The sequence below is a fragment of the Solenopsis invicta genome, chromosome 8 (genome assembly GCF_016802725.1).
Source record: "Solenopsis invicta isolate M01_SB chromosome 8, UNIL_Sinv_3.0, whole genome shotgun sequence".
In the NCBI taxonomy this organism is placed as follows: domain Eukaryota; kingdom Metazoa; phylum Arthropoda; class Insecta; order Hymenoptera; family Formicidae; genus Solenopsis; species Solenopsis invicta.
Window position 1 is genome coordinate 14,569,171 of NC_052671.1, and position 17,504 is coordinate 14,586,674.

Genomic DNA, 17,504 nt, shown 5'->3' on the forward strand with positions numbered 1-17,504 from the left:
GGCCGGTGAAATTATTAGAGAAATAATCTTTCCCACGCGGGCTTCTTTCTGTTTTTTTTTCTTCTTTTTTGGGGTCAGATGAAAACGATTATGTATCCGATTCATTTGAATGATTTGAGAAATTTTTAAAAGATTGAGACAATATTGTATCCCTCTATTTTGTTATCGCAGTTTTAGTAACACAAAGCTTTAGAAACGTCGATTTTTAAGTTTTAATTTGTTAAATTTTTGAATAGAGATGAAAGCATCAAGATTTAATTATTATTCTAATTACACTGCAATTGTTGAGATAAAATAAGGATCATTGTATGTTTACAGATTTGCATTAAGTTCATAATTGACGTATAATATGATTGAGTGTAGCGACTTAATGTTTTAGAAATGTATTATACATATTTTTCAAAATAATGAAAAAAAAATGACAGATTATTCTATGTTGCATTTCAAAGTAATACAAGAAATTTAGTAGCGATTTTGCATCCGGATAAAAAATTATTTTATTAGGAAATAAGAATGCGCTTTAATGGAAATGTAATTAAGAAATAATGACAAAAATCTAAATTTTTTATAAGTATTTAAAATAATATTCAAGATGATTTAGGTAAAGTTCTATTGCGGTGCAGAGATTAGTTGTTCAGTAAATAAAGTAAAATGGTTTATTTATTTATTTGCAGAACAACTAAGCTCAGAATTGCAATAAAACTTTGCATAAATTATCTTAAATACTCAAAGTATTTATATAAAGAAAAATTAAAGTTTTACTCATTTTTTAAAAAACAATTTAATTTTTAGTAACAAATAAGTAAATGAACTATAAAAATATATTAAATAAAATATAATGTTATTCACACAACTTCCATACATATATAGTTTATTTAAAGTACAAGTATTGACAATTCAATTTACTCTGCAGAGACTGTCCGGATGATACATCCTTAAATGAATATACATGCGTCTAATTGAAATCGTTTTACTTATATAAAGCATTAACTTTTCAATAATGTAGACGTGCAGGTCCATATTCGCGATACCGAATGCTAAAAATTGATACCTAAAGCGGTTTGTGAACTACGAGAAAATTAATTAGTGTATTTAAAGAACGTTGCTATTGAAAGCAGATCTAAAAGGAACGATTGTTCGTATTCCCCGCGCGCGCCTTGCCTATTTTTATTCTACTCGTCTTCGCGTACAGACGGTCGAAAATAGTTTCGCGAATGTTTTCCCCGCGAGTGCGATCATAAAATACATCCAATCAGCCAATTTTATTTACCGCCTCGCCGAGAGAAAGGGAGAGAGAGAGAGAGAGAGAGAGAGAGAGAGAGAGAGAGAGAGATGTAGCGCGCGTATGCACCTTTTTCCTTTTACTCTGCGAGCCCTCGACGAACATTAGGCGCGATTACCGCTCGGTTATTATTATTCCGGCAGGTTAAAAGCGTCGGGTGTCGCTACGGGGCGTCATGACTGTCTTGGAAGTCGTTACCCGGGCTTTTCGCCGAGAAAAGTCGGCCGTAGATCGCGCGTCTAAGCCCGGGCTCGTGTCGGCCGCGCGACCGCCGTTACAACATATTATAGAAACATGATGCGCGGTGCGCGAGGTGGGGGTGGGGGGCGGGGGAGGGGGGTGCGGGCGGCAGAGATGCGGAGGGTGGATGTATGTACAAGGCCGGGCGCGGCCACGACTTCTTCGGCAGGCTTCTGCGACTTCGGCTTTCTGCTTATCTGTCACACGGCACGATGTACCTTTTAACTCACATTCCTGCTCGTTCTGCTCTCACGCGCGCATTAATAATAATATTCGCGTCGCCATGTCGTGCGTCTAGGCCAGGGGCAGCGACCGAGAACAAGAAGTTCACGTGTCGTCTGGATGGAAAGACGAAGAAGAACGCGACCTCGCTGAGATCTCGCTGATATTTCGAACGCGCACTCGCGAGAATTCTATGGGAAAAACTCATTTGACCAAATCGGATTTTCTTGTAATCTCTAATTTATCATATTTCCCATGCAGCACAGTATAAGAAAAAGCATCGCAAAACATTGCAGCAATGGTAAAATGTCCACTTCAGAAATATCGATACGTAATGTTGTAACAATATATTGTATTAATGTTGCTGCAATATTGCTGAAACATCATAGCAATGTTTTGCAATGTTTTTTGCTACCCTAACAGCTAACAGCACAAGATATCGTATGAATATTCTAGAATATTCTAGATATCGTACGAACATTCTAGAATATTCTAGATATCGTACGAACATTCGTGCAATATCGTGATATCGTGCGTATATTTGTAAAATATCACGAAATATTCGTTCGATGTCATGTGCTGTTAGGGTATCCTGCATTGTACAGGTTATATCTTCCCACACAGCACTCCGTCCGAGAGATGTCACGCGTACGTCACGACATCCATAAAACGTCATCGTGACGTCCCACGGATGAAACGTGTTGTGTGGGTTAAAACACAAAAAAAAATTCAATTTTTCAGACAAGCTATCTAATATGAAATGTGATTCCTGGTACAAGAGACAACGCGATGTCAAATTTCTCCCAAAGTGTACATTTGTCAAGAATTTTAATCATTAACGCGCGAAAGGATTTAGGTTAATCTGTATTTGTATCTGACTTTCCTCGACGTATCCATGGAAAATCACCTTCGCAGCATCTCATTTCGCGCGTGTACGCAAGTCCGCCATTTCGTCGAGCGTGTATTAAAACGGAAATCCTCGCACTCGGCCGTCCGCTCATTGAACATCGCGACGCGACGCAACGCAGCGATGGCTGTTCAATGGCTCGTGGAGAAGTGCCGCGCATCCGGTGAAATTCCAGTGGCATTCTGTATCACGGTATCTCGCGGGTGTGTGCGTCCTCCTGGATTCCCCTCCAACCGACATCCCACTCTTTCCCCCTCCCACCCCCGTCGGTTTTCGTCTATTCGTCCTGTTTTCAGTCGCTTAGCGCGGAGATTTGATTTGTCGCGCCGCGTTCGTGGTTTTGAGCTACGATAATGGCGCCTTCCCTTGGTTTACACCAAGGTCCGTAGTCTCTTCGGAGTTTAAGCGGCGAGCATCCGTCCGACGATACACAAGGATGTGTTATGCTCGAGTTCATTTCGCGCCGCGATTCCTGGCCAGGCGTTCAGGAAAGGAGGAGTCCTTTCTCTTCCTTAGTCACTCACTTACGGAGAGCAACTGCTTCAATTTAAGTCTATGCGCGCGGTAAAATTGCGACGGAACGAGAGAAGACGGAGGAAAATTTTTCCAGCTGGAGGATTACAGACACCGAGTCTTGCGAGACTCTGTATAATTGAAAAGGATGTGTCTGTTCTTTTTTCTTCATCGAAAATAGTTTATCTATTAGTTTCGTTCTTGAACATCTTATACTCAATGGGATTATTAATTTTTGCAATTTGTGTCGATGTATATCTGTTAAAGGAAAAATAAATGGGAAAAAGAGCACGTAACAAATGTTTACCTCTTGAATAAACTGCATGACAGAAGAGAGTTAGCAAATGCGATTTTTTATTATTATACTTTCCATTGTACGGAGTTGTTTACACTATGTTTAACCCTTTACTATTAAACAACTTTTACAAATTAATTTATTATAAGCTTTTTTTTGGGCAACGTGCTGCAAAAGATTTAGGCAACCAGTCATCTAAATCGAGAAATAAATGGTACAAAAGACACACAACAAGCGTTTTCTGTTTGAATAGAGATTAAAAATTTATGAAAAAAAAAAATCAAACATTTAATAATTATTAAATAATAATAAAAGAAAAGGATGTTGGAATAAAATTGGTTTCAACTATTATAACTTGTCAGTCTTACATTAATATTGTTTATTGTTAATCTTTATAATAATTATAAGTATATTTATATACAATAAATGTAAAGTAATATACAATAAATTTTCTTTTACAAGAACAAAATTTCAATATAAAATTACACAATTAAATTACTATCAGTTACACATAAATTAATTACAAATTAACAACAATTATATGCTTATTTTCTAAGGTACCGTTGGCATGCAGAAAACGAGATAAAACCTGTTAAATGTTTGTTTGAATTATTCCGTTTCTCATTTATTTTATATTTTTATTTCTAAATGTTGATTATGTTAACCAAAAATATAAAACATTGATAAAGTATGATTTACGCGACCAGTACGCATTCAACAACGCGCTCACTCTCTTAGCTATTTTATAGTGTTAATAAAAGAGCTATTTTATAGTGTTACTAAAAGATATGCTTCGGTTGTTCGCATTGAATAAGACAGTCACCAAGACGAGAGACAATGACGCTTTCAACGGAGGCTACATGTAACGGTAACAAAAAGTGCGCGTATACTCACACCCTGCGTTCAGTATTTTTCCTACGATGTCGCCGTCCTCGCCGGCTGCGATTCGGTTGGCTACGTGTCCGTCTTATTACAAGATCCGTGCTTTACGCATGCGGGCCATGAGTTCTTGCTAACGAGGATCGCGAAAGAGAGTAATGACACAGCCGGACGTGGTCGAGAGAGGCGTCGATCTACAGAAGAATAAATTTACTTACCGGTTTTACGAACGCCGTCGCGCCGCACCGCTCGGTGAATGACGAATCGTCATCGCCGAACCATCATCTTTCTTGAAATTGTCTTCCGCGCGAGGTTCTCACGAATCCGTTTCTAAACCGCCTCCGCGGATCCGGTAGCTAATTATTTTCGTGTTCACCTGCGGGGCTGGTCGCGACGCTCGCTTTCGCGCGTCTTGCTCAATATATTACGATTTATGAGGTAAGTCCACTTGCTCGTAATAAGAGCAACATTGAACCCGAGGTAACAGGCGAGATGGGTAACTTTAAGAAAAGAAATCTTAATCCCTTTTTTTTCTCTTTTAGACCTTTATTTATGTGATAGTTAATATAACGTTAATATACCGTTAAAAATTTACGATGCCGCAGGCATCAGGTGAGAATTGTATTTCCAATGTTTGTAACGTCAGTTTAATCAGATTTGTCGAAAATTCGAGAGCTCCAGGTTCAATCTTTGGTATTGCTTTTCACAACAAATTCTTTAAAATACCGGATGTGAAAGATTTTCCATTGGCATCATTGTTATAATAAATGGATGCTTGTTAGGATCATTGTTATTAAATTGATTATGTATTTCATATTGAGATATTACTATTCTCATTTAATTTAGAACTGTACGTTTCAAAATCGAAAATTTATACAGCACGCAATTGATAAACTTGAAAGTGTATAAGATAATCGAGAAGTACTCTGAAATGTTTCAAGGGGTGGATGGGTGATTCCTCACAATTCAAGACGAAAACTTGATGTGATCATATGCCCGTAACAGCTTAGTTCCCAAGATACAGGAAGTCAAAGTCGAAGGAAGATTTTCTAAAAATATATGATGCTCAGAGAAAAGCCTTAGTATCTTTCAAACATACACAGAGTATCATCAAAATAACCTGAGTGGTTTCTAAAATTTTTGGATAGAAATTTTCTCTTCAATTTTGTACCTTTGAAGCTAAGCTCTTTCGGTCACATGAACTTTTCGTCTTTGAACTACTGTGAGAAATCATCTCTTTAAAATCTCTTTTAGAGTACTTGACGCTCATCCTGCATAAATTTATACATAAAGTATCAGTATTTTGATTCAGTTATGACCGAATAAGGCTCGTCTTTAATTAGTTGTATTTTGACATATCGATCTACGTTCTTCTATTATTGTTTAATCGAGTTTATTTAAACGTAACAGTTTTCTATTTTCACCGCTCTGATTTTCACGACCTTAAGTTGATGTGCGGAAGAAGATGAGAATTATATGTATCACATGCGGACAGAGATACAAGCGCACGGGCGCCATGGCAGTAGCTGCCAAGTGTGTAATAAGATATCCGCGGATACTCGAAGTCCTCAATTGGCTAATTTACCGGCAGTTAGCGGCTATCCGACCGCTTAGGTCATCCCAACGTGGCGGGGCATTCGGCCTGAATAATTTATAACTGCCTGTTTACGAGAATTGAGAATAATGAATTTCAACGGCTCGCACTCCGACGCATCATTGACGGGCTACATTCGGGTCGGCTCGGATGTTCGTTATTAGGCGATACGATGACGGCTGCGTGACACATTCGTGAATAACATCCTTTTCCGAATCGCTCTCGACCGGCGGTAATAGCGCGTAATGCCCGAATCACACTTAGCGATTGATGATTACATCCCTTTGAGCTTTTTTTCTATTCTATCAATCAGAAAGAATCTTCTGGACTGAAGCTTTTTTCTGATTAGTTAAGAGACACAAAGGCGGGAGCGTCTCGTTTGACCACGTTGCGATTTGCGATTGACCCTAACCGTTCATAGATCGGTGCTTAGAGTTTTTCTATTGGACCGACTGATTAGAAAATTTTCTATTAAATTAGCCAATTGACGAGGTGAGAAATTGGGCGCCACTTTGCCAACGCAGATGTAATCGCCAATCGCTGGTATGATTCGGGCATAATGTGCGTGGCTTTCATTGGACTTTGAGGACAAAATGCTTACTGTGCGCGATGGTCGAAGGAAATTTATGAGAACGATAGATATTACAAGCACGTTTTCCCAGAAACATCTGCTACGTATGCGATTCCTCGATCTCGAACAAGACGTGCTCGAACCTCTGAAGAGTCTCTCATGCGCGTCGCGTTAGAGAACATTGCATATTTCTGAGAAAAACTGATCTGTTCTGTTTCTATTACGCTTTCCTTATTCTTAAACAAGAATTTCATATAAAGTAAGATACAAAATCAGGAACGTTGTTTTACAATCATTTTACTTATACTTAAAAAAATGACCAATGGTGTAAAAATTTAGTATTTGATGTTTAAATAAACATGATGAAAATTATTAAATAAATAAGTCCTGATCAGTAATATTGAATCAGTAATACTGACAGTGTACATCAATATTTTTACAACTCAAGATTATTTATGTTAGCTGCGTAATTATGGAACCATGTTGGTGAAAATACTGACGTGTTCTTTTCACACAGTTAGTTATTATTATCAATATTTCTATTACACAGCGACGCTTGAAAATCAGGGAAATCAAGAAATTTAGATTACCACTAATATTCTATCAATTTATTAACACCAATTAATCGTCCATGATCAATAATATTGTCAGTATTTGTTGATATTGACAGTATTATTGACTGTGTAAGATCTTTATTATACGATTAATAATACTAATCAGTAATATTGACAATGTGCATCAATATTTTTACAACTCAGTATTATTTCTGCGATTGTGTTATCCATGATTGTGGAACCGTGTTGTCGAAAATACTGACGCGTTCTCTTCACACAGTTAATATTCTGTATTACTGTCAATATTCCTACCACACAGCGATATTGAGAATCAAGAAATTTGGATCACTGTCAATATTTTATTAATTCATTAATACTAGCCGTACATGATTAATAATATTGTCAGTATTTGTTGAGAGTATTATCGACCGTGTAAGATCCTTATTATACGGTCAATAATACTAATCAGTAATATTGACAGCGTGGGTCAATATTTTTACAACTCAATATTATTTCTGCGATTGTGTTATCCATGATTGTGGAACCATGTTGATGAAAATACTGACGCGTACTCTTCACACAGTATTACCGTCAATATTCCTGCCATACAACGGTGCTGATGCTCACGAATCAAGACATTTGAATCACTGCCAATTATTCTACATCAACCATTCATATTAATCGCACACGATTGATAATATTGTCAGTGTTTGTTGGTACTGATCGTCTAAGTTTCCTATTATATCCCAGTATATCTTTCTTTATGTGACAATTGCGCGTTTATTAAAATTGCTTGCTTATGAACTAAAGTTCTTCGCTGGCTCGGAACTCTGACCTCAAAGTAGACCTCGCTCGCGAGTCTCTGCCGGTCCAATGCCGGTCGGTCGGTCTACATTCCCCGTCCGCGCTCGCTGATACGCGTCGAATACGACGCGCGATCACGCGCGCGTGGGTGTCCGGCATCGGTCCGCTTCCGGTAGGCGAGCGGAGCCGCGATGGAACGGCGTGGAGGAGTGGAGGAGGCTCGTCGTCGTCAGCACGCGGGCGACGAGGAGAGAGACGGCGGGACCGGACAGCCCGACGTAAGTGAGCAGTCAGAGAGATGGCGCCTAATAGATTGGTTTGTAGGTGGACGCATTATCTCTCGCACGCGGACGGAGCATCACCGACACACACTTGATGCCCGCTTGATCGCGTTCATGGCATCGCTTCGTTGTACGTGTATCACGGGCAATACGAACGGCCGAGGCCGAGGGCGGAAATTAGTAATGTAGCAATGAGCACCGTGCTGACTAAAGCCCAACGAGTCGTAGCTTCGGACGGTGCACGGTGGGACGCTCGAGAGGTGGAGGTGGCGCTGGGTCCGAGGAGGAGGAGGAGGAAGAGGAGGTAGAGGAGGAGGCAAGAGTCGCACCATGACCATCTTGTTTGACGAGTGAGCCACTAAAGAGAACGGCGGAAATTAAGGAGCTCAGCGGTACATAAATTGTCACCGCGCATTGTTTCTAATTGTTATAGCTTTCAGCCGGTCGCTTCGCGGATATCGCGACGTATAATCGTTAAAAATTGGTTTAATTATAAAATAAGCCTCCTTTCGGAAATTATTACGGGCCGCCTTCACGAAGATGTGGTCGAATGCCACTTTTATGGAACGTTTCGACCAGATAAGATTTCTAATGTGGTCGTACCGCTATCTCAGTGACATACAACTTTTCGTATACTGAGCTTTGTTTCTTCTAAGTAATTGCTGCGCTCTAGTTTAACATAAAATACGCGTTAACGTATCAATTTTGCGAGGCAGATGCGCAACGCCGATCGGTTTCACGAAGATCGACTCGTGCGATGGGACCGTCGTAAAAATCAACGAGAGATACGCGCGCGTCTGCGGAAATTCTTTTTCTTCCCTTTCAATATATAAAAAGCGAAACGAGCGTAAAAAGCGGTACCACGAATCTAATCGACAGCTTCATAAAATTGAACCCATAAAATCATAAAATCAACTTCGTCTGGAATAGCCCGCCAGGAAAATATTTACAGTCCTTTTTGGCCGCTCTCGTTCCTGCGATCCTCCGCCAAGTAGCAATGGGTTTGAACGGCAGCAGAATTTTTTGATTGGAAACCTCTTCGCTATCGAACCCTTAAGAAAAAAGATTTTTTTATGCACAAATAAATATATTTTAATAACTTGCTTGATTTAAATAAATATTAGCTAGTATGTATAAAATAATTTATTTTTAAACTTGGGAATATTTATTTTTTAATCAAAGAAATGATGTTAATGTAATTATATTTACTTAATCATTAAATTTCTTTTTATTGATTAATAAGATATTTTCAAGAATACAAGTAATCTTTATTTCTCATAAGTTGGGATAGTCATAAAATTGTCTCAATTGTTATACATATATTCTACAAATATACATATATAATATAAATATATATTTATTTATATAATATAAAAATTTTTTAATAGTTTATATATAATTTTATAATTTTTCTTCTAAATTATAATAAATAAAAAGTGTCATTTGGTACAACGTCTCTCAGCCTTGGCGTTAATGTTATAAAACTAAGTTTAAGACTTCCACTGCAGTTCTTCCTGAAGCTGAAAGCGAAACTGGCCACCGTTCGCTCCGACATTTCGTCCGTTCGACTCGGCCGTACTTTTCGGCGGAATACACACGTCTGTCCGTCGTTACTTCGAAATTCGAAGATCCGAGACGCGCGGTCGGTGGTCAGCGCCGCCGGTTATCTAGGAGCTTTTACTACCAGCGCCAATACTCACTTTAGTGGCGGATCGATTCGAAGATATGCAAGCAATAAGCGTTTAATTGCACGGGATTCCTCATCACAGCAGTCTCTTTAGAGCCGCCAGCAGTCCTGCGGACTATAAAAGGCATCGGACCTATAAAATGCATCCTTGGCTGGACGGTCGTTTCTGCACCATTGTATGCATGCGTATGCGCCCCTCTCACAGACCTCTGTCTTTGTCTCTCTGCTCGCTTCCTTCTCTCGCTTTCTCTCAATCGTTCTTTATCCATCTCCTTTGCCCCTGTCTCGCGTTATCTATCTTTCCCTTCTATTTGATTGGTCGCTGTTCTCTCGCACACGGCTCTCGTAAGGACAAAGATGCGATTTTGCCGTCGGTACGGCTCGTCTTAACAGTTCCATTTGCTTTACGTCCTAACGTACTCATTATTTGATCTAATGTACGTGCTATAAGTTTGCTTTTTATATACTGTATTGAGGCTACTAATTACACTAGTTCTTACATTAATTTCAGCGCGAGAAAAGGAAACAATTTTTTTTTAACGTGTTCTAGCGTTCAAATCTGTCGCCAGAAAAAGTTTAAGATATTCCTTATCGGAAGGACTGTTTGACGGATAATGATATTGTTATTTTAGTTTATATAAGTAAAAATGTCGAGAAGATTGTGTAATCCAAATTGTTTTTGCTGTTTGCCGGCAATATATTATTTGGTAAGGAAAGGCAGACTCGTTGTCTATTTATATTACTTTTTTATACAAGAAATACAAGGAAAGAACGGTTTTGCTAAAGTATCTAAAAATTTAATGGGATACAGATTTAAAAATAATTTTGTTAGACATGAAAATAATTATATTGGATTAACAACTTCTCAAATTGAATTGCTAGAATGTTAACATTTTTTGTAGCGTTTCTTATCATGATTAAACATCCGTTACAATTATTTTTAAGAAATTGTTTTCAGATCTGTTTTTAGCTAAATATTTAAATATTTCAATAAAATCGTTTTCCTCCGTGTAACAAATTAAACTTCTGTGACTTTTTTTTTCTAAATTTTCAATAAAATTTTACTATTTAAAAAATGATCTTTTCTCGTATAAAAATCAGATCTGATGTAAATATTTCGGAAATTGAAAGTTATAAAAGTTATTTAATATTGAGTTTGATTGGACTGCATTAGTGCAAAATTGTTGTATACTTTAATCGTGTAAAAATAAAATGCAAATATCTTGAATGATAAAACACATACTTTACCAAGTGGAACAGTAAAGTATATTCAAGATTTCACGGTTTAACCGGTTTATACATATTAAACACACATTTTACGTCAATTTGTGTATGACGGCTTTAATGTGCACCAGTGCGCTATTAAAAATAGTCTTCGTATGCTCTTACATAAAACTTTGTAAACTAGTAATTATTTGTAAACGGATCTTATCATATTGTAGAAGTGACTTTGTAGAATTGGCATTTTTATGATATAACATCCATGTTTTATAGATTACACAATATTAGAACGCAACAATAAAACCGAAGACTTCTGAAAAGTCACATTGTCAATACAAATTGTTGACGAGCGGATGAACAAAATATCAATTCGCAAATCCATCTTTCGAATTAAAGCATGCGGTGACATAGTCGAGCTTACTTTGTTTACTTGTAGACCTTTTTGCATGAACCAAAAGCAAGCATAATTAAGAGAAAATGTTGAGAGAAGCTGCACAATTGTAGATACGCAGATTAAATTGTTGAACATTTATATAAATTAATTTAGATCTCCCAAGAACGCGGCACTCACGATTTCTACTGCGATTTCCCCGTTGTTACTGCACACACAGGCGAGATGAAAGATTAGTATTTGCTCTGTACGGAGCAGAAATATTTTATTAACAAATAACTCGGTATTTACGAACGTGCTGCGTATAAATCTTTATACTAAAATACGTTTCGCAATAAAATAACGTAATGATAATAACTTCGACTGGACATAAGTAATGAGCGAACGTTTTATCGAAGAAAACAAATGAAACGGAGCCTTATTGGCGTACACGTACGTTAGAAGACGCAGGACCTGAATATCGCGGTGCTCAGCCTTCTAGTAACGAAATAACGTATTGGAGCGATTATCAATAAAAACGATTTCCTTCGGCTGCCCTCAGCATCCTTATTAAACGGCGGGGCCATTTAAAACCTGTTATCCAATTAACCGCGACTAATTAAGTAACTCGATACATTGATTTCATTTCGTTTTCATGCGCGGTATTTCAGCTAGATCGCGGCAACGCCTCGACGTTCCTCTCTCCTGGTCACAGATATATATTTCGACATATTTATTACCCCTAGGAAAACTTAATAATTATGTGCGGAGCGCGCGCGCAGGAGACGGGAGGGAGGGAGGGAGGGGGGGAGGAGAGGGGAGGAGAGGAGAGGAGAGAGATCTACTCGGGCGTGGCGCGATAACGAATACCGATTGTAATTACTTCGTCGGCCATGCACCGGGAGAAAGATACATATTTGCTTAATCGGCTAGCAGCACACCAGCGCGCCGGAAAGAAGTGGAACAGTAAGATATCCCATTAATTAAGACTCTCCAGATGGCTGAAATTACTTCGTCCCCGGCTTCGTCCCGCTCGCGAAGCGGCCGGGGGCCCCCCCAACATCCCCCTTCGATTTGACGTCGTCGAAGGAACTTGTAACTATTACGTCTCGCAGAACTTACCCGTCCCGTAAAAGATGCGCCGCGCCGCCGGAAATCCCGTCCAATTTCATCAGCAGCGGTGCCCGCTGCTGGCGATGCGCGATTTCGTCGAAGCACACCATCGGAAATTAATGCGAGGAACGGTGGGCGCTGCGCTCTCGCGAACGTTCGCGATGCACCACCTGATGAGGTGCAGCGCGAAAGGGACTGCAAAGCAATTCGATGCATCTCGCTCTCGTATTTATAGAACGCCTCGGGAGTTTGCGCTCGCGGAGACGAGTTTTGAGCGAGCTGTACGACACACCGTTCATCAGCGATTGCTCGAAAACGTTAGATTTTAATATTCGGTTCGGAGCCCGCCGCTCTCGCATTCGCGCGAGGCGGTTACGTAACGAAGTAACAACGAAAGCATCGTCGGCTCCGATTGTGGTGGGGCCACAATTTCCCCAGCGCGCGCTTCAACAAAATCAGATAAACCTTCGACGATTTTAGTAACGATTACTCCGCAGCTCCGGAGAGCAACATCTCGCTAATGCACAATTGTGCAAGCGCGCGCCGGCTGCTCGGCGACGAACAGCGGGGGCAGGGCGGGAGGGAGGGGGGGAGAGATAAGAGGAGTCGCGAGAGAAGGATATAAAATTAATAGTGATCTAGATTTCTAGATTGCGGGGAATGCGAGCAATTGCGAATCGTGGGAGTGTGGGCCTCGCGAAGGGAGAGGCGATATATGAAATTTAATACGTTCGACACGGAGACGCGCGCGAGTAGACGAGAATGAGGGAACGCGACGCGAGAGGGAGGGAGGGAGAGAGGATATTGCAGAAGAGAGGCGTGCGAGGGCGAGGAGAGGAGAGGCGAGGTAGGGGGTGAGGGAGTGAGAGCTGCAGAGACACATAACGAATGCCATTCCTGACCCGCATGGTTCCGCGCACATCGCATTATTGTTTGGCTTCAATTAAACTTCCATTTTATGTAATGCCTCAGCCGTCATTTACGTATCGCGATTCTCATAAGCCGCGAGCGCATAACTTCCTCGTGCGAAGAAATTGTGCAGCGGCTGGTACTGCGCGCTTCGCTCGTGTGAACTGTCGCGGGATCTGTCATTGGTTTCTAAGTGCTGGATCGCCCGCAGCTATTTAAATACGATATCATCCGTGCGTGTGTGTCTACGTACGCGTCCTTATAATTGTAATTTTGCATCGCGTAATATGAAATTTTTCAAGTTTAGTTTCAGTAAATCTTTGTTAAAAGTTTGACTGATTATATAAATCTTAATTATCTCTACTTTTAAAAATATATCTTCGCTTTTGTCACAAACGTGAAACTTAGTAAATTTTTTCTCTGATACTTAAATGTTTTTTCCAATTTTTTTTTTTCAAATATTAGAAACGATATTTTTGATAATTATTTTCAAATTTGTAAGGAGTGTAAAAAAATATTGTCTTATTGTTACCATGATTTAAAAATGTAGAAATTATCAGGAACGAATAATTAGAAAATTCTTGATGTATATAAACGCAATTTTAGTTGAACCTACAATTAAATTGATTTTTGCAAAAAGAGAAATAGTAAAGATTTGAAAAAAGAACTAGATTTCTTTCCGACTTTTTCTTATCGGAAAAATCGGAAAGTTGGAATTTTTATTCGATTGTATTTTGAACAAACAAAAGAAGAAAATGTTATGAATATCTCGCAAAACTTTTGAGCCAATTGGTTTAAACCCAAATGAGTCAACCATTTCAAAAATGTTGCTACGCAAAAGATGTTTAAAATTTTTAAACAATTTATAAAAACGTCAACAGAAATTTAGGTGAACCTTTTACCTTTTAATTTGATTTTTCTTTTAAGGTTCATACTATTAAAAGATATCCAAAAGGTCTCTTAAGTGTTATTGTATTTATTAGTTGTAACAATATTGCGTAAGAAATGGACAAGAATTTCATAGAGTTTTCAGTAGTTGAAGCAGTTTTCCTGCTAAAAATATGCATGTAGACACCTGTTTAGTACTGATAAACAGGTTTTCAGGTTTGCTTGTTAATCAATTGCAGTTCATTTATCGTCTTCTTTTTGTCCAGTAAATAAATTCAGATTTTGCGTAGCAACTGCAGGCAAAGTTACATCCTATTTGCGATTCTCAATATAGTAGTTTTACTTTTCAATTACTAGACAGAAGTAATAAAACTGTCTAGTAACTATGCAAAAAAATGCATGAAATTTCTACTAGGGGTAATAATCCATCTTTTGAGACCAAACGCGAGAATAAATGATTCAAAGTAGTTGTGTTCTCAGATTAATATGATAATTATTTGTTTTAAATCGAAGTTAGAAAAAAATAAAAATTCTATTCGCGAAGCAGAATTTCTTCGTGTCGCGGCTCACCGAGCGCCAATGCTAAATTAAATGTAGCAATACGAACGTGACATTGCGAAAATACACGGAGACTTTTTCATTGATAATATCTCTTCATTAAACATTCGTTTCATGCGTCGCCGAGTCGTTCCATAAACCTCATTAAAAATTAAAAGTAATTACGAGGCCAAAAGCACCACACCTGTCACACCGGTTTTGAATTCCGCTGTAAAACGCCGAGATTTTGAATCGTCAGTACGAATCCGGTGAATAAGCACCGTTACTTTTAACTAGCCCCAGAGAGAAAGAGAGAGAGAGAAAGAGAGGGAGAGAGAACATCGAGCTCCTCGTCGTTCGCTCTAATCTCGACAATTATCATCGCGTAGGTACACCGTGCCGGCAAACTTTTACGAGCGGTTTGGAGGTGAGAAGAAGAAGCCGTTCAGGTAAATGCACGTCGACAAACGTCGCCGTCAACGTGTTGCCAGCGATGACCCGCGAACGACTTCCCACGGCTCTGCGTCGCCGGGAGAGAAGGCCCCGGTCCTTGTCATTAATTTTATTAGAACGACCTGCGCTGGTAACGGCCGGTACCAAAGTAGCCGAAGTTTACTCGACCATTGTTGCGTCTGATTTAATGGGTGTTAGATCGTGAGATTTTTTGCCCTAACAAGCTTTGAAGATCATTGGATAGGAGTTATCATTGATTGAATTGTCTCTGTCGCTAATTAAAATTACTATTTGTTGAATTGTCTACTGCTAATTAAAATTAGAGATCTTCGAGATAAGGTGTTATTACGTTATCAAAGAAGGCCTTCCTCGATCGAGTGAATCGTATTGCAGCGCGCATTCGCTAGTTAAACGCAAGTAATGCGGAACATACGAATCTCGAGTGGTGCCGGATATTTCTTTGTACGACGATAGTTTCGAATTTCAGAAGCTCTTTACGGTCGGGGAGCATGGGCGAGCAGATCGGTCACGAGCGGAGGTCGTTCTTCGTGACAGGCCAACTGGCGCAGATGAATTTACATGTACGGAGTAAACTGAGTGAGCTGTTTCTGTAGCGCGTTCAAGGAAGTAGAGAAAGAGAGATGGATGCGAAGACAGAGAGGGAGATGGATGGAGAGAGGAAGAGAGAGGCAGAGAGAAAGAGAGAGGATAGCGTATTAACGAGCTTAAACGAACGGAAACTAAGTGTCTCGGCTCGGAGTAAAATTAATTAATCGCAATCATCCAAAGTGCTATGACGATCGCATTCGCTGGCGTCTCGCCTAAATTCTTTGTTTTCCCGTATTCGACATAGCAGTTCAGTCTCATCCTTCTAAGCGGCTATTTTCGTACGACGTAAAGCGCGAAGAATTTATTGGTCAATAACAAAATTTGGATTCTTTATTTGTTGATCTTCCACGAATTCGAGGAGAGGTTGCATTCAATCCTTTAGAATTTATTTCGAGGAATGCTAATTTATGGAATGTCAATCTGCGACAAATGTTGCACAGAGAGAGGAGTTTTGCCGAAACATCTAAAGATTTGGCTGGATACAGATCTGGAAATAATTTTATTGGGCAATCAAAATAATTATAAAGGAAGTTCAAGCGTGATGAGCGATGCTGCACAAAATGTTGACATTTTAGCAATCAATTTGAGCGTCTTACATAATTATTTTGATGTTCTAACAAAATTATTTTCAAATCTGTAGCCTGCTAAATTTTTTAATTCTTTAGCAAAACCGTTCTTTCTATAAATGTAAAATAAGAGATCTTTGCTTTATTTTCCTCGTATAATTTCAAACTTGATTTATTAACTATGAGTGGTCCTGTAAAATAGAAGATCTCGGTTTGAAAACAGGTTTGCTAGGTATTTAGTTACGCTGTTTTGTGTAAATCATCATAACGACTGTTTCGCTGCTAAATATCACTTGTAAAATTTCGATCGATTATTTCTTTGACCTTTTACATTGTTTCTTTATATTGTCGTTATGTATCTCATTCTTCAAGGTTCTTATTCATAACATTTGTGAATTTTTTTTACTTGTCTATTGTCATCGGAAAAATTCAATTATATTAACTTTTTATTTATATTATAATTAAAAATCGAATGAAGAACAGATGCACAATTTTGAAATGTTTGGATTATTTTTTTTTTTTTTTTTTTTAATTATTTACTGGTAGATACGTTTAAACGTGTACGTGTTACATCTCAAAATATTATCCAAAATATAAAAGATTTAAAAATTTATTCTACGTTTAAATAACTGTGTAAAATTTGAACGAATTTTAATAATTTTCTTATTTTATAATAATTTAATTTTTGTTTGCATTTGATTCATATTTAAGATCTGTTTTATAGTATTTATTTGCAAATTTTTGAGAAAGTAGCGTTATGCATTAAACTAAATTTCTTACCTAATTATTTCTACATATTTACATTTTTTATATTAATGAAATTCTAATAAATATTCATGTAAAAGAGTTCATTTGGATCTACTTATTTGTTTACAAGTTATTATTATTTGAAACTGTAGTAAAATAAAATTATTTTTACTAAAGTCATTATAAATTAAATTTTTCATTGTTTTCTTTTTTGCAGCTGATTTTAGATCTAAAATTTAGATATTTATGATCAAAATTTTCA